Source organism: Onychomys torridus, chromosome 19, assembly GCF_903995425.1.
Source record: "Onychomys torridus chromosome 19, mOncTor1.1, whole genome shotgun sequence".
Taxonomy (NCBI): Eukaryota; Metazoa; Chordata; class Mammalia; order Rodentia; family Cricetidae; genus Onychomys; species Onychomys torridus.
Genome location: NC_050461.1, coordinates 39118108 through 39128174, shown reverse-complemented (window position 1 = coordinate 39128174; position 10067 = coordinate 39118108). Strand labels below are relative to the sequence as shown.

Sequence of the window (10067 nt, the reverse complement as noted above, 5' to 3'; positions counted from 1 at the left end):
TTTCAACAAAGTCATTTGGCTGACATAAACAGAATATTTTTCAACAAGTGCAAAGGAAAAGAACTCCTACTTAAAATCTGCTCGTTTCAGTTAGGCAAATGAACAACACTGAGAAATTCTAAGTCAAGTGCCAAAAAAAGTGGGGAAAAAAAAGAAAGAAATCAGTTATTATCATGTTCTCCCAAAGCTGTTATTTGTAATTCATTGATGCAACCATGACCTTATTCATGTAAAAGATCAAGGTCCCTCAGCTATAAATCATGAAAATACAACAGCACACTTCTATTTAATTATGGATTATTCCATTTTCTAGAAAGTATTGCTGGGGACTGCATACTAATGCCCTTTTTGTGTTAGTCAGACATTTCATTGTGTGGCAAATACTTGAGAAAAAAAATCAATTTAAAGGAGAAATTCCTTCAGATGCATGGTCCCATTGCTTCTGGTCCTGCACAGAGGATGAGGGACAACATCACAGCAGGTCCACATGATGGGACCATGGTGGGAGGATGCAGGGGACTAAGGTGCCTCATCATATGGATGACAAGACACACAGGATGGCATAGGAAGATGCCTGGGACAAGACACAGTCTCTGAGAATACATTCTTGTACTACATTTCCTCTCACGAGAACAGCACTTTTGAATATTGTTACTGTAGCAGGCTACTTTGAACCACCAGGCCCCAAATCAGGACAAAGAGACTTATTGTTAATTATGAATGCTCAGCCATAGCTTAAGCTTATTTTCAGTTAGCTTTTTTTTTTTTTTTTTACTTAAACTAGCCCATTTTAAATAATCTATGTGCTGCCCTGAGTCTCATTTACCTCATATACACACTGTCCATCCTGCTTTCCAGCTTCCTCCAAGTCTGACCAGCTAGGACATGGCTGGCTGGCTTCCCTTTTCTCTCTGCCCACCAGTCCCACCTATCCCTTCTCTACCTAGCTTTTGGCCATTTAGCCTTTTATTACACCAATCAGGTGCCTAAGGCAGGCAAAGGAAAACAGCAACATATCTTTACATAATTAAACAAATTCAGTATTAACAAAAGCAACACACCTTTATATATTTAAACAAATGCAGCAAAAATGCAACACATCTTTACCTAGTTAAACAATTATTCTTCAACACAAACATATGTAACACATACTTACTTACACACATATTCTATTCCACAACGTGTTACTGGTTTCAAACGTCATCAAATTATAAATCTATCACCTCTGAAAAGCTTACCCCAGAATATTTCTTATATTGAGGAACAAGCATTCAAAAATGAACCCTTTGGGATCACGCTTCATTCCCAAACTATTACACTTCTTAAATTGCTAAGTTTAAATGTAATCTCCAATATGAAACTCTTTGGGATAGGAAGAAAATTGGGTCATGAGAATAGAGTCTTTGTGATAGGATTAGTGTCGTTACAAGAAAAGTCACAGAACTATTTACCTCTTGTTTCACTGTGTGAAGACACAAGTCTGAAGCCTGGGAAGCAAACACTATGGGTGACTATGTAAATAACTTGATCTTGCACTTTCACAATACAGAACTGAGAGATGCATTTTTATTTTGTGTAAAACATTTAGCCTAGGGTGCTTTGTTATAACAGTTCAAACTGTTCAACTGATTAAGTTGGCAATAGTGAGATATAATTCATTTGCAATTTTATTTACTTACTGATATACCTTAAAAAAAACAAAAAGAGGAACAATGCTTATTCCTAAACTCAAACTCATGAATTCAACCAAGGAACCAAAGGTTGGATGAATATGTATAAGAGACAGCTCTGACATGATATTAAATAGATCATATTAAGACCTCAAAGAAGCAGAGGAGAGATGGTGTTCACTTTTTAATACATTTCCTACCTAAGCCTAAAAATAAAATATCTGAGTTATTATTGAACAATATGTATTGATTCCTGTCAGGTTGTTGATTTTATGATGCTTTGTATTACTTCTTTTGAGTCAATGTTCTGGATGTGTTTGTTTCCTCTGCCCTCCTGAGTGTGTTTAAATTTCTTTTCAGATCAAAATATTCTTCTAGTGTCTTCTGTAGAGTGGCCTTAGTGGTCACAAATTTTTGATATATGTTTTTATTGTGGACAATTTTCCTTTTCCTTTCAATTAAGACTGATAGCTTTGGTAGATGTAGGAGTCTGGCCTAGGATCTGTGGTCTTTCACAATCTACAGAACATCGGTCTATCCCTTCTGGTTCTTATGGTCTCTATTGGAAAAACGGCTGATATCCTGATGCACCTGCTTTTGTATGTGGCTTGGTTGTTCTTTCATGCAATTTTTAGGACCCTTTCTTTGTTGTGTACATTTAGCATTTGTCTAGTAAATGACTTGGAGAATTTCTATTCAGTCGCATCTATTTTGGTGCTTTCTTTTGTGCCTCCTGGACCTTATTAGGCACCTCTTTCCTTAGCTTAGGAGTCCTTTCCCCATGATTTGATTAAATGTATTTCCTGTGAGTTTGATCCATGTCTTCTCTTTTGCTTCTTCTGTCCTACTATTATTTGCAGTGCCTCAGTATTTGGTGTTTTTACAAGTCCAGTTCTCAGTTTGGGGATGTGTGTGTGTGTGTGTGGTGTGTGTGTGTGTGTGTGTGTGTGTGTGTGTGTGTGTGTGTGTGTGTAGGGGGCACGATTTGATCCTTTCATTTACTGAGTGATCCAATTCCTCTATTTGAAGATCTGATATTCTCTCTTCCATTAGATCCAATAATATATCACAGTGACTTTCTGTCAGTTTTATTTTGTCTTTTTTTTTTTCCAATGGGTTTGAGTGTTTTGCCTGCATATATGTCCATGTACCACATGCAATGTCCGTGGAAGCCAGAGAGGACTCAAAGGCTTTGTGACTTCAGGTCCAGGAGAGCCAGACTGCTGTGAGCTGCCACGTGTACACTGGGAATCAAACACAGGTCCTCTGGAAAAGCAGCTAGTTTTCTTAACCACCGAGGCATATCTCCATGCCCTATTCTGAGTATTTTATCTGAGTTTTTGAATATTTCACTTTGAGTTTCCTTCATTTTGACTTTTTCTCCAAATGTTCTTTTACTATTTTATATTTTATTTGGTGTGCAAAACTGTTTCATCAAGAAAATATATTCAAATGAGATTTAAAAGTAATAATGAATCAAAGCTAGTGTTACCATTATTTAAGCTAGCAGGTAGATCAGGATCTGTGAGTTTTTAGTGAGAGGGACCACAGATTGATTTTGAGTGTAAATGTCCATTGGTTTGCTTGGTAGAAAACGAGAGATAGTTACAGGGTGTCAGAAATGGAAATACTGCCTGGCTGTGGTGGCGCACGCCTTTAATCTCAGCACTCAGGAGGCAAAGACAGGCAGAGCTCTATGAGTTCGAGGCCAGCCTGGGCTACACAGAGTGAGTTCCAGGCCAGGCTCCAAAGCTACACAGAGAAAGCCTGTCTTGAAAACAAACAAACAAACAAACAACAAAAAGAGAAATGGAAACACCAACACAATCGGGATATCTAATATACAGCTTCTAAGTGTTATCACTTCAACTCTGTTGATGGGGAACATAGACACCTTATAATAATTTCTCATGTATATGTGAGACCTGCTATTAATGATCATGAATGTCTAGTATTTTATAATAATTAACTAGTTTTGTTTTAAATAATTGAATGTGGTTCCCCTTTTCTCCCAAACATTTTATTTTGAAGAGAACTTTTAGAGTCACAATAGAATTGAGGATTAGATACAGAAATTTATTACGTGTTCCCCTCCACATATGTAAAACCTTCTCTAATATCAATATTCTCATCAAGATAAGGACATGTGCAACAACCAATGAGTCCTTATAACATATGGCCACCTAAGAGTCACAGCATGCATTAGAATACACATATTTGCTTTTTTTCTCCTCCAGCCGAGCATGATGCCCAAGGGAAAGAAGGCCAAGGGGAAGAAGGTGGCCCTGGCCCTCGCCGTCGTAAAGAAACAGGAGACCAAACGGTGGTGAATCCTTTGTTTGAGAAAAGGCCTAAGAACTTCAGCATTGGGCAGGACATCCAGCCCAAAAGAGATCTCACAGGCTTGGTCAAATGGCCTTGCTACATTAGGCTGAAGCGGCAAAGAGCCAGCCTCTATAAGCGGCTCAAAGTACCTCCTGCCATTAACCAGTTCACACAGGCCCTGGACCATCAAACAGCTACCAGCTGCTCAAGCTTGCCCACAAGTACAGGCCAGAGATGAAGCAGGAGAAAAATCAAAAGCTGTTGGCCCGTGCTGAGAAGAAAGCTGCTGGCAAAGGGGACGTCCCAACTAAGAGACCGCCTGTCCTTCAAGCGGGGGTCAATACAGTCACCACCTTGATGGAGAACAAGAAGGCTCAGCTGGTGGTGATTGCCCATGACCTAGACCCTGTTGAGCTGGTGGTCTTTCTGCCTTCCCTGTGTCAAAAGATGGGGGTCCCCTACTGCATCATCAAGAGAAAGGCCAGGCTGGGGCGACTGGTCCACAGGAAGAAGCCATGCACCACTGTAGCCTTCACACAGGTTAACTCGGAAGACAAGGGTGCTCTGGCTAAGCTGGTAGAAGCTATTAGGACCAATTACAACGACAGATATGATGAGATCCACTGCCACTGGGGAGGCAATGTCCTGGGTCCTAAATCTGTGGCTTGGATTGCCAAGCTTGAAAAGGCAAAGGCCAAAGAACTCACCACTAAATTGGGTTAAATGTACACTGCTAAGTTTTCTGTACATAAATATAATTACAAACTTTAAAAAAAGAATATACATATTTATGTACACATATATACATACACACATATATGTATTTGTAAAGTCTCACTCTAGCCCAGGCTAACCTGTATTACACTATGTAGTAGACCAAGTTGGCCTTGAACTCACAACATTCTTTATCCTTCAAGCCAGAACTAAAGGCATGTGTTATCTTGTCTGGGTCATTCTATGAGTTTAAATTAACATATATGGATACTTATCTATCCTAGTATCATATATAAATATTTCATTTCAAAACATATTTGAATCCTTTTGAATTATCTTCCTTCTTCACAGTGATTTTTGTTTCAGGCACTGATGAGTTAATCATGAATAATAGTTAAGATTATGAGTATTTTAAAATGCTTGTGAATACTCTAATACTTGGGTGATATGAAGATATTGTCTTATGGAAAAATTATTTTGTAGAATATTAAATTGTTTCAGAAAGATAGAATAAAATCTGTTGCCTTTAAGCAACTAAATAGAATCATAATTCCCAATAAGAAAATTTGTTTAAATTAACTTTAAAAATGTAGAAGAAAAATCAGTTGTTGAAAGCTGACTCATGTATTTTATAATGACACCTGCTTTCATATTCTGTAGACCTTGGGGACAATGACAAAATGCTTACAGAGAGATAACACTATGGTTATTTGTAAGACAACAACAAACACAATCCCAAACTATCACCCTGTGCATTAGTTAACCTTAGCTTGATTTCTAGTCATTTTTTTTTCTTAGCTTAGTGTGAAGATTTCCACTGCAATTATCTGGTGTGAGGTAAGCCACACAATTATTAAGTACTCTTCAGAACAGTATTGACACCCATAGGAAAGATGGCAAGATGGATTTACAGAAAATGTACTAACCAATGTACACCTTGAGGATGGATTAGAGTGGGGTAGGATATAAAAGTTATTTTGCTAGAGACAAATGAAATGTTTTGATGTGAAAAATATTTTGATGTTTAATTATACTCACTACAACAATATTTATTCATTCTTAGACCCCATAAATTTTTGTTTAGATGGGTTGACTAGTAAGGGAACAATGATATGGCAAAAGTAGTTACGGATCTTCAGCCCTAGACAAGACAAAAGAAAGTGCGAACAAGTAAAAGCTGAAAGGGGAACAGATGGTAATGGAACGAATAACCTAGTGTGACCAGTCAGAAGTGGGCTCATAGGCAAGGGGTCATGATTGTCAAGAAGGAGATTCAGGGGTCTGTTGTGGAATATTACTTTCACTATGAAAGATGTGTTACATATTTTTTAATGCTGCATTTGTTTAATTTTGTAAAGATGTGTTGCTGTTCCACCTTGCCTGCCTAAGGTACCTGATTGGTCTAATAAAAAGCTGAACAGCCAATAGCTAGGCAGGAGAGGGATATGTGGGGTTGACAGGCAAAGAAAACAAGTAGTAGTAGGAATCTACGCTGGAGAGAGGAGAGAGAGGAGAGAACTAGGGAGAAGGAGGGGGAGATGACTGGGACCAGCCAGCTGGACTTGGAGTAGAACATACAGAAAGAAAGAAAGGCCAAAGCCTTGAGGCAAAGTGTAGATGAAGAGAAACCAGTTAAGTTATAAGAGCTAGCAAGAAATGCACAAAATAAATAAACAAACAAACAAACAAACAAATAAATAAATAAATAAATAAAAGAAAAAAGTATGAAGTTGCACATTGGAGGGGAAAAAAAAGAAATGAGCCTAAGCTAAGGCCAAGCATTCATAACTAATAATAAGTCTCTGTGTTATGATTTGGGACATGGTTGGCGGCCCAAAAGAAAGCCTGCTACATGAAGCACTGTGTCTCTCTTCGTAAACCACAAAAATATCCAGTGTGTTTTCAAAGAAGCAACTTGTGAGGGGGGACTTAACTACATAAGATTAGGAAGTATGAGAGCAACCAGGAGGTCTTTATAAGCCAAGCATAAATGTTTCATATGCTATGCAGTTGCAATTTGTAATTACATAATAGGATGATTCAAGGCAGGTAAGTGAACAGTCCTGTTAATTTTGGTAGTCCTTCAGAGAAATGAGACAAATATTTGTTTGCAAATTAAACAGTCAAGGTCAAGACTAAGATCATTAAAACAAGTGTAGTTTATTTAGAAAGAAAACAGGAGAAAGAAGGTAGAAAGAAAACGTAAGAAAAGTTACAGAGCAGAGAGTAAGGAATAATTTAAAAAATAAGTATGATATTACTTAGTGATTGACTAAATGTTTTCAGGAAGAGAGATAGAAACGGAGAAAAGTGGAGATATTGAATAAGGATATCTGATTATATATATTTGAGATAATATATATGCATACAAAGATCACAAAGATAGATAGAAAGAAGGTATTTCATACATTCATATATTATATACCCTATGTATAATAATATTGTGTAAAATTTCAAAAGACACAATGGATAATTTTTACTACAACTGTGCCTACATAATAATTAAAGCATATTTATGTCAACTAATTACTTACTCTCCTAAACTTAAAAAACAATATACATTTTGTACTTTATTTGCCAACCTTCTATAGAGAGAGTCTGAAAATCAGAAACTGGTGGGTATTTGGCTCAGTTTGATTACCTTAATATTAGCAAAGTTGAGTTGGAAGTACCATTAAAATACTGAAATGTAAAATAGATGATGCAGATAAATGGGTTTGGAGTTCATCATAAATGATTCTTGTGATGACCTCTTGCTAGATGAAATAATTTCTGAAATGATAGATATAAATGTCTCCAAATGAAGCATATGAAGAAGGAAAGAGTTTTTGGCAAAAAAAAAAAAAAAAAAAAAAAAAAACCAGCATAAGGATCAAGTAAAAATCATCCAATATTTGAGCAACTGATCCCTTGTTGGCGGTGCTGTTTGAAAAGGTGGACAGCATTGTTAGGAAAAATAAGTCATTGGGGGAGTCTATGACCTAGCCCCATCCCAGTTTGCTTTCTGTTTCACATTTATGCATGAAGATTTGTTGTCTCAGCTTCCGATTCTTGCTGTCACGTCTGCTGCTTGCAGCCATGCCTCCCTGCCATCATAGACTCTTACCTCTCTAGAACTACAAAACATTAAACTCTTTCCCATCAGTCACTTTTGATCATTGTGTTTTATCCTAAGAAAACAGAGAAGTAATTACTATGGAAGGAAAGAAGGTAATTATTTGTGATGTAGTAGGCTTCTGTTATTTTTGAAGTCCATATCTTTTACTTGCTTCCAAACTCTCTAGATCTAATTAAGTTCTGAGGATTGTAGATAGTATCTGTCTAGGTATCACAATGATCTCCTATTCTTTCCTCTCTCACTGTCCATTCACCAGGAAGTTTTTCTTGGGATTGATAACCAAAGAAAACAATCATTTTGTGAAATAAAGTAGTAGTTGTTGCGTTTGTTCTCTCTCTCTCTCTCTCTCTCTCTCTCTCTCTCCTTCTTTCTCTCTCTCCCTCCCCCCCCTTTGGTTTCTCTCTCCTCCTCTTAATTTTTTCTTCCCTCGTTATCTCATTCATCAAAATTAGAGTAGTAATTTGAAAGCATTTAAAACCTAACATGCCATAAAATAAAAGTTCTAATAAATGCCAACACAGGACTCCTCATGCTTCCCATCCTCACAGTGAGCCTCAGAAACTGACATCACTCCCCATGCCCAGCCACACCTCTGAACAGAGTGCTTGGGGCTGTCATTCAAGCAAAGGTGGCAGAAGGTAAAAGAGTAATTTAGGGAAATGTAAGACTTAATTTGCTGTTGGCATCCTCTGGAAAACTTCCTCAAGAATTTTTATGGAGCTAAGTTATGACTCTTTCCTAAGATCTAGCAGTAAGAAATGCTCTCTCACTAGTGTTTTGACATTTTTCAAGATAGACTGCTTTAAAACCAAGGAGCATAAGTACCCAAGGGTTTGCTATTGATAGTTCCATTACAAGTTGTGTATGCTACACTAAAAGCCAAGAGAGAAGAATGTTCTTAACATGAGTGATAAATTCTGGTAAATAGTACTGAGAAAATGAAAAATAAAATAAAGATGGATGCATTAGATTTAGTCGTAGGAAGACCATAGAGTTTTCAGAGAAATGATCAAATAAAATGGTTTCCAGGAATAAAGGTAGGTAAACCTAAATGGGCACAAAAATTCAAATGGAATCCACATAATCAAGAATCCAAATGGAATCCACATACCAAATGGCAATATCAGATTCTAGAGTACAGTAGATTCTATAACATGGTGTTAGACAGTCTAAGGAAAAAGCTTCTCCAAGCTTCCAGTATGAAACAAAGGTTTATTTTTTTTTATCATATCCAGATTTTTTTACAGGAGTTACTTAAGTGTGCAAATAAAAGATAGATAAGAATTCAGTAAGCAGAAATCTCAAGAAGATGTTGTACAACTGACCTAAAAAAGGAAGGGATGCAATATATCAGAAAACTAAGAGATTTCATTGCATGCACATACACATGTACACACACATGCACACACACACAAACACACACACACACACACACACACACACACACACACACACACACACCCCTAAAGAGAGCATCAGGGACTTCAATCCTAAGGCAATGAGTAGGACTTAGAAATTATTGATATTATTAAAGAGAAAGAAAGTATATGATACCTACTCAAAGTTAAAACAGAATTTTAGTGAATCTTTGAATCTTGGAGATTGGCTACATTGAAAGAGTTAAAGGATGTGCTGGGACAATCTGGGAACTAATGCGATGGACCATTTTCTGTTCAAGAAGAAATTTTAATGTATGTATTTCTACATCTTGTCTTTCCTTATTTATTTTTAGGTGTTCCTTATGCATAAAAGTTATGAGTCATACTCTGTTACTCTCCCATATTCTTTAGTGAATTGTGAGTAGCAGTTTAATTCTTTTTGTTGTTATAAATGTTATCAACATATCAAATCCTAGAATTATAAATGCACACCCATTTGCGTTTTCACATGAGGTGTATGGAGTATGTTGAAGTTCCTTTATGTGAGAGAAGTCATTTGAACTTTCCTTTTCAAGATGCTCAGATAACCCTTCTTGGAAGGTGTTGTGCTATCGCTTCCATTTTGTGGACTGTGATGTTCAAAGGCACACTGAGGGAGCAATGGTGACTCCACACGGCGTCTCTCCTGGAGCCCTTGATCTTAAGTGCAGTGGGCTGACATTGATCAACAATGCACAGGCACACAGATGACTTTCACCTTCTCTTCCAGTCTTCCCTTATCGCTATTATTCTAGTGATTTTCCAGTGGAATCTTTTTCTTCAGTTTGGACTGATTTTTTTTTTTCTGTCTCTCTGATATGA

General features: G+C 37.1%; 1 pseudogene; it reads left to right on the top strand.

Annotated features, from left to right (window-relative positions):
- The first annotated feature begins 3910 nt into the window (after positions 1 to 3910).
- LOC118570722 lies at positions 3911 to 4718 on the top strand (annotated as a pseudogene).
- The last annotated feature ends 5349 nt before the right edge of the window (positions 4719 to 10067 follow it).